General features: G+C 40.3%; 1 protein-coding gene across 3 annotated transcripts in view; it reads left to right on the top strand.

Annotated features, from left to right (window-relative positions):
• Mkln1 (muskelin 1) overlaps nucleotides 1-24,419 on the top strand; it is a 329,639-nt gene that overhangs the window by 117,438 nt on the left and 187,782 nt on the right. The window contains exon 1 of one of the 3 annotated variants that reach the window (XM_048786921.1): nucleotides 22,231-22,248. The exons of the other annotated variants lie outside the window; for them this stretch is intronic. The gene's annotated coding sequence lies outside the window, so the exon portion shown is untranslated. Of the gene's footprint in view, nucleotides 1-22,230; nucleotides 22,249-24,419 lie in introns of those variants that run through there. 3 annotated transcript variants of the gene reach the window in all.

The raw sequence follows: 24,419 nt of genomic DNA, 5'->3' as shown, positions 1-24,419 counted from the left end.
CTTGCTCATCCAATAAGCTCAAGGTGTTTAGAACATGGTTCTTGTAGGTCAAGGCTCAGTCTGGTGTTCTCAGCTCCAGAGCAGCAACAACCCTCAAGTTCAGGCAGATATATCACAGATACATCGTGTTAGTCACAAATGACAGCTAGAGAGAGAGGATGTGGAGTTGATTTAGTGAAAACTGCTTCACTACAATTGCAGTCTAAACCAAATGTGTTTGGGGAAATACTTTAATATGATATACTCCTGAGAACTGGAGCTCAGAGGAGGTTGACTAATTTACTCTCACCAAGAAAACCAGAGAAAGAACTAAAAATTAGTACCTGTGTTTCCTGATACCTGGTCTAGTGGTTTATTTTGATCAGTATCTGTGGTATTCTGTGCTTGGAATGCACAAGGGAGATGGTTCTTGGAGTCTTTCTGAAGATTTCCTTTGATGAGGGTCAAAATATAAGCCCCTCATCTCCAAATTCACCTCCAATTCAGTTTTCTTATTTCATTGATTTTCTCATCAGAACCCAAAAAACTGAATGGAAGCTTGGAAACACATTGTTAGCAGTCATGAAATGTTGAAGACTATGAAGATTATATTAGGAGATGATTTCCTCCTAATACCTGGTGGAACGAGAAGCTCTACAGACCCACACTGAACAAAACAATCATAACTGATGAAATAATTTTTGAAAACAACTATTTAAAGTCTCTGGAAATTGTCTTAAGGGCATAAAACAAATGGCGAAACATTTATTCAGGAAAATCTACTGCATCTCCAGAAAAGTGGGAGTCTATGGCAACTGGATCAAAGACTGTACTCTCTCTTCCACTCCCCTCCCACCTAGGTTAGTGTGATAGAAGTTCCAATCTAAGTATATGTGACTGGATAGACAGGGTATGTTCTCCCCAGTGACCAGTCAAGGATTTCCATATCTAGTCCTAGCTAACTCCATTTCATAAAGACTAAAGTGCTGCCAAGAGGCGGGGAACTCAATCCTTTCATCAACCCCCCACTTTTAGGGCAGAAATTCCCCCCCAGGTCCAATAGACTGATAAAACTGGGGCCTAAATTGTAACTCAGTTTACAGGTGGGTGGTGTAGAGGGTCCACAAGGGGAAATACAAACCAAGGAGATCAGAGGCTACTGTCCCCATCCAGATCTCTTCAAGAAAAGTGGAACACTTTTCTAGACTGCCCCAAGTTCTAGAACAGAGTCTCAGAGATTTTTGCCTGGGAGAAAAGGTTCATGATAAGAACAGAGAGCTCTGAAGTAAGGGAGTTGGTTTTATTTGGACTGTGGAGAAGTTCAAGCTGAAGATAATTTTTGAGAAGAATAGAGATTTTGGTGATAAGCAATGAATAGAATTCTGGTGGCTCCATGACAGCAATAAGCTAAGCTCTAGGTTGGCTAGTTTACCAGAGAAAACCAGGGAAAGAGAGAACTTTCTGAGCCTCCTGGGCTGAACAAACCTTAAAGACTGACCTCAAAAACTACCACTGCAAAGATGCTTAAATATAATTGGATCAAACTGTGGAACAATTTATGTCTCAGAGCATTGTGGAAAAAATAGAGCATGTGAACATACTTTATATACAAATAGAGATATGAAAAATTGTGTTCTATATGTGTAATAATAATTGTAATGCATTCTGCTGTCATGTATTTAAAAAATAAAAGCAATTAAAACAAAGAAAATAATAGAGCAAGTTAGCTGGGAGCCAGTGGAACCTAACAGCTAGGGATCATAGTAACAGAGACAACTTAGAACAAGTAGGAATGGAGACAGTCAAAGAGAACTTTGTTAAAAGTATTGTCATCCCAGAGTGACTGTGCATACAACCAAGCCTGTATCTTCTAAGGAGTAACATCAGAGGTTTTAGACCATGGGAGGTAGCATTCATTAAAACAATCTAAACAGTTGTCAAAGAAACAAACAGCAATTATCCCTAGCTTAATAGAATCAGTAGTCAATATTGCTGCAATAGCAAAAATGTCCCTGAACCACATATATACATACAGGGAGAAAAAAAAAGGAAGAAAGAAAGAAAGAAAAGAAAGTCCAGTTTTTAACAAAAGGTTAGGAGACAGGGCAAAGAAACAATAAAATGGGTTGTGACTCACACAAGGGGCCCAGGGTGGGGTTGGGGAAGGACTCAATGGAAACTGCTTGTGAGAGGAACTGGATATCAGACTTATCAGATAAAGGCCACAAAGCAGTTATTATAAGTATGTTCAAAGAAATAAAGGAAATCATTCTTAAAGAAGAAAGGAATATATGACAATGTCTTATTAGACATTATCAATACCAATAAAAGGATAGGAATTATTAATTATTTTATTCAAGAATCTTATGGAAATTCTAGAGTTGAAAAGTGCAATAACTGAAATGAACAACCACTTGAAGGATTCACCAGTAGATTGGGCTGGCAGAAGAAGCAAATTTGAATATATAGAGAGATTATTTGTTCTCAAGACAAGAGAATGCCAAGCATAATGATGCATGCCTGTAATTCTAGTTATTTGGGAGGCTGATGCAAGGGGATCAAAAGGTCAAGGCTAACCCAAGCAGTTTAGCAAGACCCTGTATTAAAATAAAAAAAGGTTTGGGGATGTAGCTCAGTGGTAAAGCACGCTGGTTTCAATCCTCACTACAAACAAACAACCCAGAGAAATAATGAAGAAATATGGGGGAAAAAAGTCTCAAAGAAATATGGGACACTATTAAGCACATCACCATATGCAGACTAGGAGTACCAGCAGTGGGTGGGTAGGGGTTAAATTTGATGAAATAATGATGAAAATTTCTGGAATTTGATAAAATACATTAATCAACACATTCAAAATCAACTAACTCCAAGTACAATAAATACAAACAAATTCATATATCAAGAACTTCAAATACAATTAACAGAGTCCCACATCCAGATATACCAAAGAAAAAAATATCGAAAGAGAAAAAAGAAAATCTTGAGAGCAACAAGATAGAACAACAAAACAAACAAAAACCCAGCCAACCTCATCATGCAAAAAATGTACCCAATTAAGGTTAACATCTGACTGCTCAACATAGACAATGGATTCCAGGAGGCAATGGAATGATTTCTTCAAAATGATAAAAAGAAAAAAAGTCAATTAATAATCTCAGATTCAGTAAAGTTATCACTCAAAGCTAAAGATAAAATAAAAGCTTTCTAAGATAAACAATATGAGATGCTCTTTTTTGGGGAGGAAGATTTCTGGTAGAGATATAGTGATAGAGATTGTTGAAAAGATAAGGTCAAACCAAACCTGAGCATAATGACTTGGTGAATAAAAATCCTTTAAAGTTCCTTGCAAATCAAAGATCCATTAGAGGAATCTACACATTTCAAGATTTTAAATTAATATTTTAACCTAGAAAGAAATTATTAAAGTGGTTTGTTTTTTATAGCAAGGTTCCAATTATTGATATAAATGACGTGCACTGCAAATGTTACCAGATATTTTGGGCAGGAAAAGCCATCTATTTACATTCCCATAGATTTATTTTATTAGTGACATGTGTGGCTAGTTTTCCCTCTTCTTCCTTTCTCTTCTGAGCTTACTGCTAGCGAGGGTACACTAGACAGCAGGTCAGTCATGAAAAGAAATATGGATGGAGACGAGCTTTGCTAGAGACGCAGTCTAGTGATTTGTTTTTGGTGCACAGATTTGTAAAAGGGAAATGATCTACAGAGTGCCTTTGATGAAAATAGTCCCTTTCCCCTCTGTTTAGCTTCCAGAAATGCAACTATCTAGTCTTTCAGTATGATTAAGTAAATCAATCCTTGAGGGAGAATGTGGAGGTAAATGAAGACTAGTTACAGCTGAGAGCAGTGATTTCCCTGAAGAGATTTTCTGCACTCTGGTCAGATTAAAACCTTTTCTCCACTTTTTTCTATAACTGTTTTTTTTTTCTTGTAGATGGACAGCATGCCTTTATTTTATTTGCTTATTTTTGTATGCAGGCTAAGGATTGAACCCAGTGCCTCACATGTGCAGGCAAGCACTCTGCCACTGAGCCCCAAGCCCCAGCCCCCATAACATTTATTTTTTAAATTTATTTAAATGTGGTACTGAGGATCAAACCCAGTGCCTCACATATGCTAGGCAAGTGCTCCACCACTGAGCTACAACTGCAGCCCCTTTTCTCCACTCTTGAACTTTCCTTTTTGATGTTTTTTATATTCAACACCTCTGTAAGACTTACCAGATTATGACCACTAGCACTCATCATGTGCCACCCACTTTCTTAGCCCTTGAGAGTTTGACCTTCCAGAGTGTATTGCCACAGGGAACTCGTGTTTCCAATTTAGAGTTCCAATCCCAGTTGAATGGCACAGACAGCTTTTTGTCCATGGTTGTAGAATTTAAAAATATGGAAGAATATTTATTTGGATGCAGGAAAAAAAAACAGATCTTTTGGTGTTTCTTGAGGACCACTTAAATTTTAGCAAAGAAAAGAAAACAGCATACACGGGTTCTCTTTGTTTGGTGCTTACCTCTTGTCTGAACAATTGATTCAATGAAAATATAAAGAATGAAGTTAAAGGACTTCATTGTTAAAACTAAGAATTTGTACTTATAAGGGAAAAAATGAGTTATTTTAAATCTCCAAATAAATACTTTATTGTAGAGCAATTAAACACCCATGTCAGCTAAACTCTGCCCAAAATTGCCCTAGATTTCTGGATCCCCAGAGGGTTTTTTAAAAATGGTTATTATTATTGTCTATTTTTTTAGGATTATTTTGTTATTTTCTATTTTAGCTAGGGCAGTTGTTGTGAGTTTTCTGCATAATGAAACAATTTAAACTTAGGATACTAAACTTGTAATTTTTATTATGCAACTGGAAATAGTCATATACCTTTTCTACATTTATAGTATGATTTTTAAAGTTTCTGGCTTAAAATTTACCAGTTGGGTAAGAGTGTTGATAAAAATCCCTTTGAGGAAATAATCTTTCAACAATAGGCGTCCCAGGGGACCTATCCACCCCCCCATGCCTGTCACCTCCACTTGAGTTATTAGTTGTTTGGTGATGAAGACCCCACATTGAGTCAAGCCAAATGGTGTAAAGCATTCTTCTTCATTCTCGTTATCTCTTTTCTTCTTCCTCCTCTCCCTCTTTCCTCTGCTCTCTTTGTTTCTTCTTCTTCTGCCTCTGTCCTTGTCCCTTTTCATGCCACCCATCCAACTTTTTTCTTCCTTTTCTTTACCACTCTGGCCTATGTTGGTAAGCTTCAATGACTCCCCCGATTTCCATTGTCAAACTTTGTTTGCCAGTAGGATCCTCCTGGTCACATTAGCCCATGGTATGTCAACAAACACTTAATAGAATCGAAGGAGTGAAAGAATCCCAGAGGAGGGGGGCGCTGTGCCTAGGTCTGTGTTCCAAACTCCCCTTTGGCCAACTTACATTTGTTTTGAACTGCCAGCTGTTGTTTCCAGGCTGGGTCTTCTAGACTCTCAGATAATATTGGAGTTAGTTAAACTATGTCCAGTACTTGAAAAATGCCTGGAAGATATCGTATATTTACCCACAAAAAATAAAACCTGAATAGATCAACTAGAATAATGATGGAAAGTTTCTTTCTTCTGGTTTTTTTTGATGGGGGGAGGATAAGAGCTGGAAGGGGGGAGATTATGCCACACCACTTCATTGTGAAGACTCTATCCCAGACTAGGATGTTCTGATTGGTTGTGTGTTGTCTATGGAGTTCTCTCCTTCTGGAGTCCACAGGAGAGAAGGTGAGACCAAACAGTATTTAGTTTGCAGCTATAAGACTTAGGCAATTTCCCTAACATCTCCAAACCCTGTTTACTTATCTGTACAAGAGAGACAATAATTTCTATTTTACAGGCTACTTGAAGATTCAAGATAATGTCTGCTAATCATTCACTAATATAATACCTACAGTAATAAATACTTAATTTATTTTTACAGAGGTAATTAATTTGTAGAGAGAAATATTTCAAAGCATGTAACTCTTGGGGAAAAAATGAATCTGGCCATTAAGAGGTTGGGAAGCATGCCCATGACATAGGTCTATAAGGCTCTATCAAGTGTTCCTTAAGATCTTATGTCAATTCTAAGGCTCTGACTTGGGGATGTACAAGGAAGTCCCAAATCCTTTGGGTTGATGAGGATCCTATCTTGAGGGAGAAACTCAGTTTCCTGATGGTGCCTTAGTGACAATTCTTTTATGCTACCTGTTCTTCTGCTTGATTCCTCTGTGATTTTTGACACAGCCCTGGCAATGAGCTTTGAGAAGTACCAGGTCTGCTCCTGCATACCTTAGTGTCTAAGGAGACTTGGAATTTGGGGTGGGAAGAAAATGACATGGAGTGTCTTGGATGTGGAAAAGATGAGATAAATGAGAGGATTATCAGGGCTTGGGTTTCACCACTTGAAAGGGAGGCAATTGAATTTGTTTTCCTCCTTAAGAGAAAAGTACTGTCCTCTTCTCCTATCTCAGTCCCATGGGGACTCTTCTAAGAAATGAGACTTTCTCCTAGGCCTCTTACTTGTTCCCTTTTTCTAGGGGAGGGCACTTTCTCTAGGCACTCCTGAGACAGAGAGATCAGTTGCCACCTTTCCATTATTGGGCATGGGTAAACCTCTATCAGGCAGAAGCTATCTGACATTTTCTAGATGTCCTGGGCTGCTGCAGAACTTTATTTGGTGGAGCATAGGTGGCCTGTAGGATCCACCTTTTAAGCTCAATGTTCTTCTGGGCAGGCTAGATGAACTTGGAGAATGTATTCTGTTTTAAGCTGAATTTATCCTTTATTATTTTAAAGGCTGTAAGAAGTTATTTTTTAAATGTTTTCCATCAGCACTTTTTTTTTTATGTATTGTCCTTAACACCCTGAGGCTACTTGAAGAAGGATTTAAATTTCAAAGTCTGGTTTTCAAAGTCTGGTAAGTAAACAAAAAAGTTTCTCAACAACATCTTTAGGCAAGCACCCAAAGACCTCATTTCTGACATGGTGTTTGGGTCCCTCATAATTGTCCAATAGTACTGTAGTACTGTGCCTAACCACAATGTTTTAAAAATCATTTAAAAATACTCATAGACACAAAGTTGCCTACCAATTTACTTATTCTTCTTCTTCATCATCATGTTTAGCAAAAGAAAGAAAGAAAGAAAGAAAGAGGTTTAAATGTGGAATTATTTGACTAGACTCTAAGCATATTAAATGTAGTAGGCTGTGTTGGGGATTCATACAACAACTAATTTGGAAAAGGCTATTCACTGTTCTCCCAAGAGTATAAAAATGTCCGGAGGGATGGATAGAGAAGCAGAGGCTAGCATGCCTGGCCTCAGCTCTGCAGGAATTTCAAAGGCTTTAAAATTCACTCCAGAATCCACTCAATGCAGCATGTTGAACTTGGTCTCTGCTACCTTCTTTTACCTCCATCATCTAAGGCTATGCACTCAGACGCCAAAAAATTTACTCATCTCTTTACCTGCTTGTGACCAACAGGGGAAAGTTTTGAAACAGGGTCAATAGGTCAGAACAGGGGCATTGTTATAACAAATGACCTCAAAATCTCAGTGGTTTGCTCCAACAAAACGTATTGGACTGCTCTTTCTGCAGCCCAATACATATGGGTACGAGCCCAGGTGGGGGGAACAGGTGATTAGTTCAGTCCCATAATTCAGGGGCATAAGCTTCTTCCCTCCTGTGGTCATCCTCCCTGAGTTTCAAAAGGTCCTTATTATTCAGCCAGGGGGACAGAGAGAATTGCACAGGAGACCTTTTAACAGTGAAACTAGAAACTGGCATCCATCACTTCCACATTCCATTGACTGAAACTCAGCTAATGACCCTGCCCAACTTCCAGAGAGGCCAGGAATATGGGCTAGCTGAATGCCCAGCTTAGAGCAGTTTCTGCCACAGCGGGACACAGAAGGCTCCTCAGGGCATGCAGATAGTTCTGTTATTGTGTATCATCCAAGGTGTACAAAATAAATGTGCTCTCCTATTTCAGTTTACTTAATACCTAAGACCTATGTTTCATCTCTTGGTCAGTTTCTGGAAAAATTCCATCCACCAACAGAAGCACCAATATCATTATCACCACAAATCAGTCCAAACTGGGAACTTGTTGAATGCAGAGATGCGGATTGTAAATTGCCCTCGCACTTGCATTGCCTGTCTCTCTCTCTTCCTCTCTCCCTCTCTCCTTTCTTTTTGTGATGCTGGGGACTAAACCCAGGACCTTACACATGCTAGGCAAGCACTCTACCACTGAACTACGACCCCATTCCTTTTAAATTTTACTTAGGGACAGGGTCTCACTAAGTTGCCCAGGCTACGCTTGAACTTGGGATCCTCCTGCCCCAGTCTGTAGAATAGCTGGGATTATGAGCGTGCGCCACCACCACACCTGGCTCACATTACCTTTGTCATCCATCAGATGGTGCCCATGATGAAGCTGTCAAGTAATTTCCATGTGGACTGTCTAAACCAAACCTTGTCACAAACATCCCATGAGGAGAATCAATGTGTCACAAATATTAAAAGGACTGTCTTCAGATCCATCTTAATCAAGTAGGGCTGTTATCCCCAAGTACCATTAACTGGTAGTTTATAAACAACAGAAATTTGTATCTCACAGTTCCAGAGTCTAAAAAGGTCCAAGATGAAGGCACTTGGAGTTTCAGTGTCTAGTGAGGACCTGCTTTCTGGTCCATAGGTGGAGCCTTCTTGCCATGTCCTCACGGGGCACAGAGGTGAGGGAATCTCTCTGGGGTCATTCATGAGGGCTTTAGCTTTACCACCTAAGCACATTCCAAAGGCCCCAGCTCCAAATACCAGTGTCTTCGGAGTTAGGTATAACTTAAGGCTCTTGGGAAGACATAACAGTCAGTCCACAGCAGTATCTCTGCAAAAAAATATTTAAAACGTGTTTCTGTCTTTCTTGATCAGTGTGCTTTTCATAGTTGTCATGACTCTGTTACTGTCTGCGTCCTTTCTTCCTGTTTCTCTCATTAACCAATTTGCAAAGGCTGTTTCATGGTCCTGTTTTAGAGACATCCATTTGTCCTCATTTACTCACAGGGCTAGCATTCCCTTGGAGATTTTAGCTTCCTCAGATAATGTTTGTTCATCTTCTTACATAAGGCCGATAATGACATGGACTGTGCGAGGTAATGGTGGCAAGGTCCTGATGTGCACTCTGAGCTGTTTTCCCAGTGATTCTGGTAATTTCTTTCTTTCTTTCTTTTTTTTTTTTCTGATCCATCCATGTTTTCCTTTTATAATCCAAGTCATGTACTTATAGGACTCCTGGGGTTCAGAGTACAGTCTTCATTCATGAATTTATTCATTTCTTTATGCATTCATTCATTCCAAAATATTTGTCGTGTACCTACCATGTCCTGGACACTTTGCTAGGTGCTGGAGTCAGAGCAAAGAACTACTCCCATGGAGCTTATTGGAAAGATAGATTCCTTTTCCTTTTTGCAGGTGGTGGAGGTAGGAGTGGGGGGAGTTGGATGGTGTGGGTACCAAGATGGAACCCAGGAACCTTAACCCCTGAGTCACATCCCCAGCCCTTTTTATATTTTATTTTTATTGAGTTGCTTAGGGCCTCGATGAGTTGTTGAGGCTGGCTTTGAACTAGTGATCCTCTTGCCTCAGCCTTCTGAGCCACCAGGATTATAGGTGTGTGCCACCTCACCTGGCCCCCATGATGACCGTTCTAATAGAGAAAGGTGCAAAGTCCAGTAGACAAGGAAAAGGAGGACCCAACAGCCTTTGCAAATACTAAGGAAATAGCATTTGAACTGGGAGTTTCCTTCTCTTTCCCAGCTGCCAACTCTAGAAACAAAAGACTCTGAACCTTAAAGGATGACAGAGCTGAAAACAGAGGGACCCTGAGAGAAAGGCTTGCTTATTACATGACTAAGAAAGAAACTTCTATTGTGTTCACCTACCAATATTTTAGAGCTCGTATGTTAAAGCAGAAAGCTTTATTCTGGTTAATATGTTAATATACGACATTCAAGTAAACTGTGCAAACACAGGTGTGAGTGTCTAATAGAGAGTGCAAATATCAATAAATATTTGATAATGCCATAAGGACATCTTGGGGGGAAGTTCAAGTGTTCTCCTGTTGCTAGAATATAAAATACGTGACTAGACAGATAAGCATGGGCCAATCATGAAGAACTTCGAATGCCACACTGGAGAATTTTGGTTTAATCTTGTGTCAGAAAGGAAGACAATGGAGAGGCACAATCGCTGGAATAACAGGGTTTCTGCAAAACATGACACTTAAGAAACTGCTTTAATTTTCTCCAAACGTAAGATGCTAATCCATTGATGAAAGAACTTTAGATAAAGGACTAAAGATAAAGGGATTTAGAACCAGAAGGCATTATAATCTGGTTCAATCTCACTTTAACAAATGAGGCTCAGAGATGTCAAGTGCCTTTGCCAAGATCACCCAGCTGAAATTTGGCAGAGCTGGAGACTAGAAGGCTAGTCTCCTGTCACCAGCCCTACAGCCTTGCTCTTTCTACTGTACCACAGTGCTTCAAAGCAGTTGAGACCAGCTGGTGTGCCTGTTTTCAGTTGCCTAATGAAGACATTAGGGATTTGGAAGCAGGGTATTTTCCATGGATGGCCATCTTTTCTGTAATTCCTCATCTGGCTTGAATCAACCATTCTTTTGGATAAGGTCCATCTCTTCAGCATCAAATTTCCCTGGAGGACAATGAGGAATGTGCTTATTGGCCTGTGGGGTGCCCTTGTACTTTCTGAGTTTTTGTTGAGAAGAAAGTAGCAGTGGTTTGAGCTCTTGTAAACACCGCCTGGTCCCTTGGCTTCTGGGGAGTTTGCTGGCTCGTGGAGAGTGACTGTGGTTCCGCTGGCCAGCTGACTGTCCTTCAGAGGTCAGATCCAAACATCTTCTTCAGCGCGTCTGCTTCAAGGGTGGGTCGGCCACCTATGGCTAACATTTTAACATCATTTTCTGTTCGTCAATTCACTATTTCTGGTTTTCATATATTGTTCAGCTGATCCATTATTCATTAAAACGACTGCTCCATATGCTCCCCGAGGCAATAGGACGTACATTTGTTTTTTAATAAGAAGTAAGAGTGAAGGGCAACCGTGCTGAGGCCAGTCTCAGAGAAGCACGACATGTGGTCTGACTTAAGTAGGACTGGGTATTATTGAGTTATTTTACAACTGGGGAAGCCAGAGCCCAAGTTGTGGGGAAAGGGAGGCCATTTGTTCAAAAGTCTCCAAGAAATCCAGGGGAAGATAGATTTCTGGATGTTTTTTTACTCTGGAGTTTGATGATCACTTTGTTCCTTGTCTTTTGGTTGCGTAATCTTTGCTTCCTTTGGATGTTGGTTGCTCCATTGATATCTTAGTTCGTTATTAATAGAGGTATTAATCATAATGAGGTATTAATGAAGATTGTTCTCTCAGTCTTCAAGAATTAGCACCCAGGATAAGCTCTTGAGAAGGGACAATGCTTGGGCTTTGAAATTAGAGAGATGTTTGCCAATTATTAACTGTGAGAACTAGGCCAAGATGCTTAACTTCTTTGAGTCTCAGTCTCCTTATATGTAATATGGGAGAATAACAGGGTGATGTGGGGATAACATGCATAATTAACATGTAATAAAGCTCCTTTCTTAATGCTGGGGACAGAGTTGGCTGTTAAATTCTTTTTTTTTTTTTTTTTTGGTATGGGAGATTGAACCCAGGGGTGCTTTACCACTGAGCTACAACCCCTGCCCCACCCCCCACCCCCTTTTTTTTTTAATTTTGAGACAGGGTCTTGCTAAATTGCTGAGGCTGGCCTGGAACTTGCAATTCTCCTGTCTTAGCCTCCCAAGTTGCTGGGATTATAGGCCTTTGAAACTCTACCTGGTTAATTATTTCCTTTTTGAGTCCCTGAGAAGATCTCATTAATAGCATTCCTTTGCCCACTTCTCATCTCTGGCTGTAGTCAAGATGAGAGACCAAACAGTAAGCAGATAAAGAGGAGACTCTTGCCTTTACCGTAGGTGATATGTTCAGGTTGCTATAATAAGGTACCCAAAACGGGTGGCTTATCAACAACAGACATTTATTTCTCACAGTTCTAGAGGCTGGAAGTCCAAGATGGGTGCCAGCATGGTCAGGTTCTGGTGAGGGCCTAGACACCAACTGTTAATTTCTCACTCCAGAAAAAGATTTAGAGAACGCTGGCGTCTCTTTCATAAAGACATTAATCCCGCTCATGAGGGTTCCACCCTCCTTAATCACTTCCCCAAGTCTGCACCTTCTAATACCATCACCTCATTGGGGGTTAGCGTAAATTTGGGGAGAGTTGTCATTAGTCCCTAATAATGTTGATTATTGATAAAGCCTGTTCATTGTGAGAGCTAATAGGACTGCTAATTGATTTTCACAATTAGGTTTTACAATTCACTCCATCATAGGTTTATCAGGATAGGCCTATGTACCCTGGGGTGGGGGGGGGGCTTGGAAGGGGACCCTGCACCCCTACAGGAGCAGAGCCAGGTGGTATCCTCACTGTGGGCAACGGATACCTATGAGGAAGAAGAGGGACCGTGCAGAGCATGCTCTGTGAATTTGCAAACTCACCAATCAAATTTAGTGATTCCTCTAAGGAAGAGGAAAAAGAAGAGGAGTAGGGGGAACTAAGACAGCCAAATCAGTATTTGCCTTCTTTTTCCCCTCACCTTCATGTGATGCCTGTTACTTTCCAGCCATTTCTGCTCATGGTGAGTGCAGGTGTCTGTGTGGCACTGAAGGCAGCCTCAGAGAGCCAGAGTCTGGAAGCAAAGTGTGCGGGAAGGGAGGGAACATTGGGTCAGATCTTTGGTTGAGAAAGGAGTGGGCACTTGAATCCAGAAAGAAAAGTTTAAGTTCAGAGTCAGGGGTTAGAGGTCTGAAGGTAGTAGGGTCAGGGTTCTAGACAGCAGTTGGAATTTCCAGGCAGGAGAGGAGTGTCCTAGAACCAAATCTCAAGAGGACGGGTGGGCAACAGCTGGAAGTCCAAGAACAAAATGTCAACAAGTTTGTCAACAGGCCCTCAGTGGCATCCAGGTCTAACCATGAGCCCCGGAGCTGCCTCTCCAGAGATGACTCTCGGTCCTGGCATTAGGTTATATACCCTCTGCTCCCATTTTTAATCTTTAAAATATAAACATATTTTGTGATTATAAAAATAATAATACTCAATATGAAAAGTAAATAAGTACAAAAATGTACAGAAAATAAAACAAAACGAACCCATAGTCTCATCATAAGGAAAAACTGATGTTAACTTGGACTATATATTTAAAAAGTCTTTCTTCTATGCAGATTATTATGCAGTTAAGGTGATTCTGTCTATACGTCTTAATTTTGCATGCTGAATTTTTCAATTACAATATAATCATCCCTCCATGTTATTAAGAGTTCTCAGTAATTAAATATCATTTAAAATGACATTTTCCCTGGTTTGAAGCACATCTGGACCAATCTCTACCAATTTATGAAAATCCTGAGAATCTGGAGAGACTTTCTTCTAAGGGTTCACCTTATTTCAGATTGGCGAACAAGGCATTCCCAAAGTCCCCCATGTGCCTGTGCAAGGCAGGCACTTGATCTGCTTGAGATTTCTCATGTTTCTAATCACTGTTGACAGAGGGGATCAAAGATGCCACCCACCACCACTAGTACAGAGGCAACAATTCAAAGCATAGGCTTTTAAAAATGCATCATGTCGTTATGTACTTCAAAGAACCACTGTATTAGTTTGCTTGGGCTGCCATAACAAAATACCACAGACTGGGTAGTTTAAATAGCACACATTTATTTCTCATAGTTCTGGAAGCTGGTAGTCCAAGAATAAAATGTCAACAAGTTTTGTTTTTTCTGTGTCCTCTCCCCTTGGATTGCACATGGTTGCCTTTTGCTGGGTCCTTACATGATTTTTCCTGAGACAGCCCTGCTGTCTCTCTGTGGTCCAAATTTCCTCTTGTCGTAATAACAATAGTTATATTGAATAAGGGGCCACCCTAAAGACCTCATTTTCACTTAATTTCCTTTTTAAAGACTTTACAGATATGATTACATTTTGAGGTATCAGGGGATAGGACCTCAATACATATTGGGTTGGAAGATAGCACCACTCAGCCCTTTACAACTACACCTCCTTAAAGAAACCATAAGTAGTCGCAGGCTTGAGATTCAGGGAAAAAGCCTAGCCACCAGATAGTAAACAAATTCTTCATCCCCTAGAAATACAGTGACATGATTACTGTAATTCACAGCTACCAAGTACAGGAATATGCTCTTTCCCAGCATCCAAAGTCATCAATTGCACAAAACACCTATTTCCTGAAAGACAGGATGCCTCAGCCTCCAGAGAAGTCAGTGGAATTGTCCTGCGACTACAGAGCCCAGCAGGGCTAGAAGAATCCGCAGAGTCATTGTGTAAACCGCGTTCTCTAGAAAATTGGACTTCTCAAAGGGCTTCTGCTCTTTTATTTGTATTTTTTAATGTGTATATTCTTAGTTTTGGAACGCTAAAGCATATTGCATATATGGTAATTTATTATGTTATATTTGCAATCTCATTTCATATGTGCTTATTATTTTCTTCCTTACCCAAAAGAGCATCATTGAAATTTAAAACAGAAACCCCTTTAGGTGTCACCACCCACCCCTGAGTTCCAACTTTTGTGAAGACAACCTTTGGTAAGTTGTGTTACTCTTTTCTAAACCTTCCAGGTTTCTTCCTTCCGTTCTCTCTCCCTTTTGGAAGACTGTGCCTCCTTCCCTCACTGCTTTGGTCAGTGAAATGTGGGTAGGATGATGTGGGTCCTTCTGGGCAGAGTTTGGTTCACCATCTTTCTTTTCCCTCTCCATGACAACCAGTGATGTTTCAGATGATAGCTGCTCCATCAGCCTGGGCCTTGGAATGAAGAGAAGCTGGAGCAGAGCCACGGCTGACTTACAGTGGACAAGTAGCGTGAATGAGGCATATACTGTTGTTGTAAGCTGCTGACATTTTGGGGTCATTTGTTCTTTCAGCATAACCATAATTTTCATGATTGATATGCCACTGTAACATATCATTTCTTTCACAAAAGACAGTAAAGCACAGCTTTCTATGACTCGGACTTTTAATGAGGGTTACTAAAAATGTGATAAGCCTAGATAGATGCTGATCAGTAATACAAGCCACTTCCCAGCTATGTGAAACCACCTCACTCCTCAGGTGGTTCACAGTTATGCTTCAATAACTCCATGACATGGATCTTTTAAGTCAACAAGGAAGAAGTAAAATTAAGTGACTACTAATTAAGTAGATACTACATTCTTGTGGAATGTAAAATAAGTGGACAAAAAGAAGATTATGCTCAATACATAGATCAACCCACTCTCTTCTCTTATGGCCATTTTTCTTTAGTCTTTCTTTTCTCCTTCCTTTTCCTTCTTCATTTCTTTTTAAAAAATGTCCTTTCTTTATAATGCAGGTGATTGCAATAATAGTTACAGATATTGGCCTTGGACAATGATAGAGCACATCTCCTTAGCATGACAAGGCCCTGGGTTTGAACCCCAGAATCACTACCACCAACAGCAAAAACAACAAAGCTGTAGCTATTATTCATTGAGTGAGTTTAAGAAGGAGACAAATTCTAGGGTCCTTGAATACAAAATTTGTCCAACCTTAAAGGCAGGACCCAAACATTACTTTTTCATTTATCTACAATTATCCACATCTGGGTCATTTTAATTATAGACTAGTAGTGGCAGGGCTGGGGACATAGCTCAGTTGGTAGAATGCTTGCCTGGCATGCACAAGGCCCTGGGTTCAAAAGAAAAAGGAAAATAGATTAGTTGTGGTGGTAGAAATAGTAATAATAATTATTATTAACATTTATTGAGCATCTACATTGAGCTATGTTTTTGCATATGTTGTTATTTAATCTTCACAAGAATGCAATGGGCTAAGTATAATTGTTATTATAATACCATTTTGTAGCTAGGACATGAAGATTTAGAGAGATTAAGTGGAGTTTGGAGATTAACCACTATTCATTCATTCAACATCTATTAAAATTTTTGGATTCTGTGGGACAGACATTATTTTAGACGTAAGTATACGGTTGTGATGAAATTAGGTCCCTATTCTCATGGGAGAGACAGATGAGAAACTATCGAACTAAGAACTAAGATGCTTTCAGATAGTGATTAACACTATAAAAAATAAAATAAGATAATTAATAGTGATTGACAGGGGTGAGAGAGATTGACAAGACCAGGGAGGATTCTGAAGACCTAAAGAATGAGAAGCCAACAGTGCAAAGACTTGGGGTAACAGAAACCAAGATCCCGAGCGGGGAATGAATTTAGTGTGTTCAGAAACATTGATTGAGCTGGATATTTTTTTTAAAGAGAGAGAGAGAATTTTTTTTTAATATTTATTTTTTAGTTTTCGGCAGACACAACATCTTTGTTTGTATGTGGTGCTGAGGATCGAACCCGGGCCGCACGCATGCCAGGCGAGCACGCTACCTCTTGAGCCACATCCCCAGCCCAAGCTGGAATTTAAAACTGGATTATTTATGCTTTATTTCTTTTACAGCTTTATCAAGATATATTGTATACATAAAAATCTCCTATTTAAGATGCATGGTTCAATTTTTTTTTTTTTTTACTGTTTTCATAGAATGTGTCACATCTCAACTATCTGATTTTAGAATATTTTCAATATGCTGAAAAGAAACTGCATCCATCAGCAACCATTTCTCATTCCAGCCTCCCTCTAGCCCACCCCAGCCCTAGCCCACCACTAATCTACTTTCTATCTCTATGTGTTTGCCCATTCTGGACATTAAAGTAGAATCCCATGGTGTGTGGTCTTTTGTAACCAGTTTCTTTCTCTTAGCATAATGTTTTCATGGTACATCCAATCGTATCCTGTATCTGTACATGATTTGTTTTTTATATGGAAATACCACAGTTTGTTTATTTACTCTTCAGTCAAGGGACACAGATTGCTTTCACTTTTTGTCCATTGTAAATAATACTGCTATGGGGCTGGGACTGTAGCTCAGTGGCAAAGCGTTTGCCTAGCCCATGTGAGGCACTGGGTTCCATCCTTAGCACCACTTTAAAAAAATAAATAAGCAAATAAAAAAGACATGCTGTCCATCTACAAGAGAAATTTTTTAAAACTAATAATGCTGCTATGAACATTCACATGTGAATGTGGAGGTTATGTTTTCATTTCTCTTGATATGTGTATGCCTAGGAAGGAATTGCTAAGTAATTTGGTAGTTATTTGGTTCAGCATTTTGAGAAACTGCCAAACAGTTTTCCAAAGTGGCTACACCATTTTACATAGTCAGTGGCAACAGGAGCATTCTGATTTCTTTATATCCTCCCTGATACTTGCTATTGTCTGTTTTTATTATAACTCTTCTTGTGGATGTGAAAAGGTGTCTTGTTTTGATCTGGATTTGCATTTTCTAATGACTAATGAGATTGAGTAGCTCTTCATGTGCATTGGGGTCCTTTGTATATATCCTTAGAGGAAAGTTTATTCAATTTCCTTGCCTGTGTTTTCTTTAGATTATTTATCTATTATTGAGTTGTGATAGGTTTTTATGTACTCTGGATATAAGGCCTTCGTCACATAGGTGATCTATAAAGATTTTCTCCCATTCTGCAGGTGGTTGCCTTTCCACTTTCTTGATGGAGTCCTTTGAAGCATAGAGGTTTTTACTTTTGGTGCCAAATTTATTTATTTATTTTTTAATTTTGTCACTTCTGCTTTTGGTGACACATCTAAGAAAATATCACCAAATTCAGGGTCATGAAGATTTACTCCTATGTTTGCTCCTAGGGTATGTATGAATGTATGTATGTATGTACTAGGGATTGAACCCAGAGTCTCACATAAGCTAAGCACATGCTTTACCACTGAGCCACACCCCAGCCCCAGTTTTATAGTTTTTAAAAAATTATTGGTGCATTATAATTAGACAAAATAGTGAGGTTCATTATACCATATTTATAAATGCACATAACCTAATTTGAACAATCTCATTCCTTAGTGCCTTCCTTTTCCCTCCCATCCTCCTTTCCCCATCAACTTCTCTACTCTACTGATTTCCCTTCTATTGTTGTTGTTATTATTATTTTAGTTAGTGCATTATAATTTATGTGTATATAAATTATGTATATAACATATTATATATATATATATATATAATTTTTATATGTGCAGGACTCATTGTAGTGTGCTCATACATGGACATAGCAATATTTGGTAGATATTGTACCTCAGAACTTCCCTACATCCTTCCTTTCTCCCTCCCTCTCTATCCCTTTCCTCTACTCTATTGGTCTCTCCCTTCTTTTTGTGAGATCCTAGTTTTATATTTTAATTCTTACATTTAGGTCTATAATCCATTTTGAGTTAAACTTCTTTTTTTTTTTTTTTTGGTATAGTGTTTGGAGGCTCCAGCTTCATTCTTTTATATGTGGATATCCAGTGGTCCCAGCATCATTTATTGAAAAAAAGTTATTCTTTCCCCATTAAATGGCACCCTTGTCAAGAATTTCACTGAGCTGGATGAAGCTGTGCATGCCTACAGATTCCAGCAACTCAGGAGGCTGAGGCAGGAGGATCCAAAGCTCAAGGCCAGCCTGGGCAACTTAGAACTTGCCTCAAAAAAAGTGTGTGTGGGGGGGTGTAGCTAAGTAGTGGAGCATCCATAGAAATACAGTTGAGTCTCACATATTGATCTCATATCCTGTCATAATTCTGAACTTTTTTTGGGGGGGTACTGGGAATTGAACCCAGAGGTACTTCACCACTGAGTCACATCCCCAGCCTTTTTAAATGTTTTATTTAGAGACAGGGTCTCACTGAGTTGCTTAGGGCCTTGCTAAGTTGCTGACGTTGGCTTTAAACTCATGATCCTCCTGCCTCAGCCTCCCTCGCCATTGTGTGCACCACTGTGCCTGGCACATTTCTGAACTTCTTGACTTTATATTTGTAATCATGATGCTTGACTACTTTCTCCATGTGAAGCATTGTGTTCGACACCATAGAAAACACCAAGATGAACAAGATACGGTCTTGGTTCTAAAGCTTATAGCTGAATTTAAGAAATAAGACGTAAGCCTCTTAAATAAACAATAGCCTGTTTTAGCAAGGTACAGGGAAGTACATAACAATGGGATTAAGATAGGCATTGACCCACATGTGGAGATAATTATTATAATTATATCCAGAAACTTCCAAAGTGAAAATCAGATAAAATTTTTAATGCAGTTGTCCATGCCCACACCATCTGAGGAATATGATACAGTAGTTCTGAGGTGAGGTTCTGGAATCTATTTTTAAAAGGCTTGCCAAGAGATTCTGATGACCAGCCAGGTTTGAGAAATGATAATGAACCATGGTTGTGCCTACTAATGTTTTCAAAGAAGTTGGGCAGAAGCCAGGGAGAAAAAGAAGCAAGAAAATTAAAGGAGGAAAGGGAGGAAGAAGGAAGGGAAATAGGGCCATAGTGGGCCTTTCAAACCCAGCTCAAATACTTCCTACTATATTCCTCTCCAGCCTTGAATTGTCTCTCATCCCCCTGAACTTTGCTAGAACTCTATCTGTAGCATTCGTTTAGCAATTCTTATGTACTTGCCTTGTGGTCTCCTAGATGTGTGACTGTTTAGGATACTCACACATCTAGGAGACTACAAGGGACCTGGGTAAGAGATTGTAAGTGGACCTATACAACAGCTCCTCCACTAACCAAAGACATCTTAACCAGCACACACAATTCGAAGGGCTCACTAGTGTCCTTTGTGTTTATGAGGATGGCTGATTACACAGAACAAACTTATTTTCCAAAATTGAGAATCCAAGGAACTTCAAGAGATCCTTCTGCAATGCATGTCCATGATCCTCAGAGTCATGTATCCATTATCTGGATTTAATACATAATATCGGTTTACCATATTTTCTTAATATTTTTAAATAAAGGAAACATTTTAGTTGCAAGAGAAGGCCCTTCCATCTCATCTCTCCCCAGAGATAACCAATCTCTTTTAAAGATGGTAGGAATCTTGTCCACGCATGTGTTTATATTTTACATACACAATATATAAAATTTGAGAGTTTAAATGTATACAAAGAGTATACATATTTTTCTGCAGCATGTTTCTTCAACACCATTTTGAGATTGATCCATGTAATACTTACAGAGCCAACCCATTCTTTGTAACATAGTAATATTATACTACGAAGTACTATATTGTATCATCCCACTATGTGTGTATGTTTGTTTATTTATTTTTTATTTGTTTTTTGTACTGAGGTCCTTTTTATTTGTTTTTAAATTTTGAGATATGGTTTTGCTAAAGTTGTTGAGGCCTGGCCTCAAACTTGAGATCTTCTAGCCTCAACCTCCTGAGTTGCTGTGATTATAGGCATGAGCCACCCCACCCATATGTATAAATATTTTAGACTCTATTTTCTTATAAGTGGATAATTGCTACGTCTAGTTTTTTGCTATTTCAAACCATGATGCAATTCCTGTCCTTGTATGTCTCCATGGACACATATGTGAGAATTCTTCTAGGGAATATATCTAGAAAGAAAATTGCTAGCAAATAGGATATGCATATTCTCAGCTTTACTGGATTGCTTTCCAGGTTACTCTCTGTAGTAGCAGAGCCAATCTTCACGTTTACCAGAGATATATGATAATTTCTCCTGCCCCACATTCTAACCAATACTGCTGAGTTAAGAACCAGTACACATACCTGGGTCCTACTTTAGTAGATTCTAATAGGGTAGCACTGGATGGTGGTTTAAAACTGGCTACACTTTCAAAGGATTATTGTTTATGAGGATGGCTGATTGCATAGAATGAGCTTTTATTTCCAAATAAAATAAATTCTAAAACACATTATTGAGAGCCTCTCTGCTCCATGTATGTGTGTATACAATCTAATAGGTCAATAGGCCCACAGAGACTCTGGTACTTCGTTGGTTGCATTTAGAGCTTTAAGGAAAGAAGGGTGGAAAAGTACTACTGCCTAACCTACCTTGCAGATGGATTCATTTAATTAATCAATTTATTTATTTTTGCCCTACCGGGGATTAAAGCCAGGTCCTCATGCATGCTAGGCAAGTGCTCTACCTCTGAGCTATTTATCTCCAGCCCTTTATTTTGAGACGGGGTCTCACTAGGTTACTCAGGCTACCTTTGAACTTGTGATCCTCCTACCTCAGCCTCCCGAGTAACGGGATTACTGGCGTGCGCCACGGTGCCTGCTGCAGATGCACTTTAATACAACAGCAACGTGATTTATCGGTCCACGGGGTGGTACTTAATCTACAGTCCTGCCTCTGCCAGCGAGGCCGATGGGAGGTGGGCCCTTTCTGGAAGCGGACCTGCCTCTGACTAGGCACACGGGTGGGCGTCCGTGGTCAGGGCTTGCGTATGTGCGATCGCTTAGGGCAGGACGCATGTCAGCGCTGTCTGCCAGCCTGCTGGGTGGTGTCACTGTGTGGAGCATTTGTGGCTTTTTTCAAAGCCCCAAGGAATCTGAGAAGCAAGTGAGGGGAATGATGCATGAAAACAAAAGGCAGTGGAAAGAGTGACCAGCCAGCAGGCTCCAGCAGGCGGAACGCTCTGTCCTTGTTATTACTGCTTCACGAAAATGCCGCTGGCTTCCTGGCAGGGGCTGGAAGGTAGAGGCTTCCTGAGAAAACAGGCACCAGAGATGGGGACGCTGGGGCCGGGATTCTGACTCCCCAGCGTCCCCATCTTCCAGTGGCAGCCACACGGTGAGGGTAGGGAACCCTGTGCCCCTTAGTGGAGTCTGGCCAGGCTTTTCCTCTCTCCTGGCTGATTTCCCAAGAGGTTTTCCTCCCACTCACAAGCTCCGGTCTCAGAGGCCTGGCAGGGCTGGCCTGGGAGAGAAGCTGGGCGGTGCCGGGGACAGAGCTGCTCCCCACGGAGGGATCTGAAGATCAGCCTAGGGGAGGAAAAGGGGCCTGGACATGACTCCCTTTCAAGGAGTGTTTATCTCAAAGAAGGGCCTACTGATGGCCGGCAGTGGGACAGGGGCTGTTCTCAGTCCTTGCCTACTTTCCCCAGGGCTCTAAATGCCCTGCTACCACATTTTCTCCCAGGACAGCCTAATTCAGTTTTCAGAAATGAGGTGGACACGCAGGAAAGGTATGTTTCCATTTAAATGCACTCTTGGATAGCTATTTGGACTTGCCAGGAGTCGACCTCTACTTTCCCTCCAGATAGTCTCCTTTCTCTGATATATAAAATACCTGGATGCGAAACAGGGAAGTAGTTGGCATTCTCTTCTCTTAAAAAGTAGCTAGGAGGATAATGCATAAAAATAGGCCTCTGTGGATACAATGGGACTGAACAGGGTGTGGTTGGCTTGGCAGCTGCTCAGGCAAAGTTATTTCTCTTGGTCCTGGAATGCTCTTGACTTCGCCTCTGCTTGATGAAGTCCTAAAAAACTAGCTCGAGTGTCACTTTTTGGGGAGTGAAACTCCCATTGCTGGGGTTAATCACTGCCTTCTTTCTGGTCCCATAGCATTTGCCTTTATAAAAAAACATTCATCCATGTTGTGTGACAATTACCGACTTGGGATCATGCTTTATTCTGTATGTGTGCCTCCTTGGCTTCTATGACTATATTTGATAAACATAGGTGATAGTTCTTTGATAACTATTTATTGAATGAATCAAAGTTCCTGAATAAACACGGATCTTTGGCTCTTCTATTTTCTTAATTATCCCCTGCCTGCTCCTTCTTGGGCTGAACTGCAGGCAGTTCCAGCTCTGCATGGACTAGAGAGACTCTCGAAAACTAAGTGTCATTTTTTTCCCTAAGGAATTGCTCCAGCAGGAATGGTTGTTTCGATGTATCATTCTGTTACAGGTACAGAAACTGTTTCCAGGAAACACTACCATCATTATCTCTGAAAGCCGAGTCAGTGGAAATTGTTATTTTCCATTTACAGATAGACAAATGGAAGCTTTCTTTTTCATTTACCAATTATGGCATGTCCACTCTGTTCAAAGTACTGTGTGAAGAGTTTTATGGGCTCCAAAGAGAACCTGGTGAGACAGCGTTCTTGTTGTAAAGGAGAATGTCACAATCTTACTGGGATGAAAAACTATTTGTGTGCAAAATTAACTGTTGTTGGGAACGTATAATCTGGACCGTATGAGTGGTTCCAAGACAAGTACCAAAGGGAATAGAAAAGGTAGGAACAAGAATGTCCGGCTAATGTGATCAAGGATATATGTCACTGAGTCATTGAAATGAATAGATTTTTGGCTGGCCATTGTACATTTGGCCCTGGGTTGGTTTCCTGTGATCACCATAACAAATTACTTTAAACCAGGTGGCTTAAAACAATAGTATTTTATTGTCTTACTGTTCTGGAGGTCAGACGTCTGATATCAAGGTTTTGGCAGAGCCGGTAACTCCTGAAGGCTCCAGGGAAGAATCTGTTCCTTGCTTCTTCCAGTTGCTGTTGGCCCTAGGCTTCCCTTGGCTTGTGGCCACTTCACTCGGTGTGGTCACATGTTCTCCTTCTCTCCTCTCTTAAATTCCTTCTGCTTCTCTCTCTCTCTCTCTCTCTCTCTTGTTTTTAGTAGTAATTTGACACAATACCTTTATTTTTTTATTAATTTTTATGTGGTGCTGAGGATCAAACCCAGCACCTCGCACCTGCTAGGCGAGTGTTCTGCTGCTGAGCCACAACCCCAATCCCCCCTCTGCTTCTCTTTTAAGGATGTGTGTGATTGCAGGTAGGGCCTACCCCAGTGATATAGGATCTGCTTCTTCTCTTCAATTACATTTTCATCATATAAGATCATATCCTTAGGTTCTAGAGATTAAGCTGCCCTGCTCTGGGCCCACATGTCATGTCACCTGGTTTCCATTGCCTTCTGGTTTACTGTTGGGTTTGCCAGTGGGAGGTGTCTTCAAGTAGCAGAGGGTAGGAGGAAAAAGAAGTCAAGACATTTCTTTTCTTTTTCTCACTGCTTTAGCACAATGGTTTTGGCAGTAGCTGTTCCAGAATTCCAGCTCTTTCCCAACTTTGATCAAACAATTTCCTTCCCTTTTCTCTCAGCCCTGGGCTCCTACCGTTGCTAGTCCTTGGGAGCCTGAATATCCTCTTAATATGCCTAGTCTCTGTAAATATGTCTTCATCAAATTTTTTTTCAGCCAATTGTGCCTTCATGTTTCCTGCCATGATCCGATCTGATAGAGATTCCGAGAGGCAAAAATTAATTTTCAGAACAGAGATACTCAGGTTTCATCCATCTAAATTCAAGTGATGACTAGTGGGCACTGGAAGGTGGTCAGCACA

This window comes from Marmota marmota, unplaced genomic scaffold (assembly GCF_001458135.2).
Source record: "Marmota marmota marmota unplaced genomic scaffold, marMar, whole genome shotgun sequence".
NCBI lineage: Eukaryota > Metazoa > Chordata > Mammalia > Rodentia > Sciuridae > Marmota > Marmota marmota.
The sequence above is the reverse complement of the archived record's forward strand: the minus strand, read 5'-3'. Positions and strand labels throughout refer to the sequence as shown.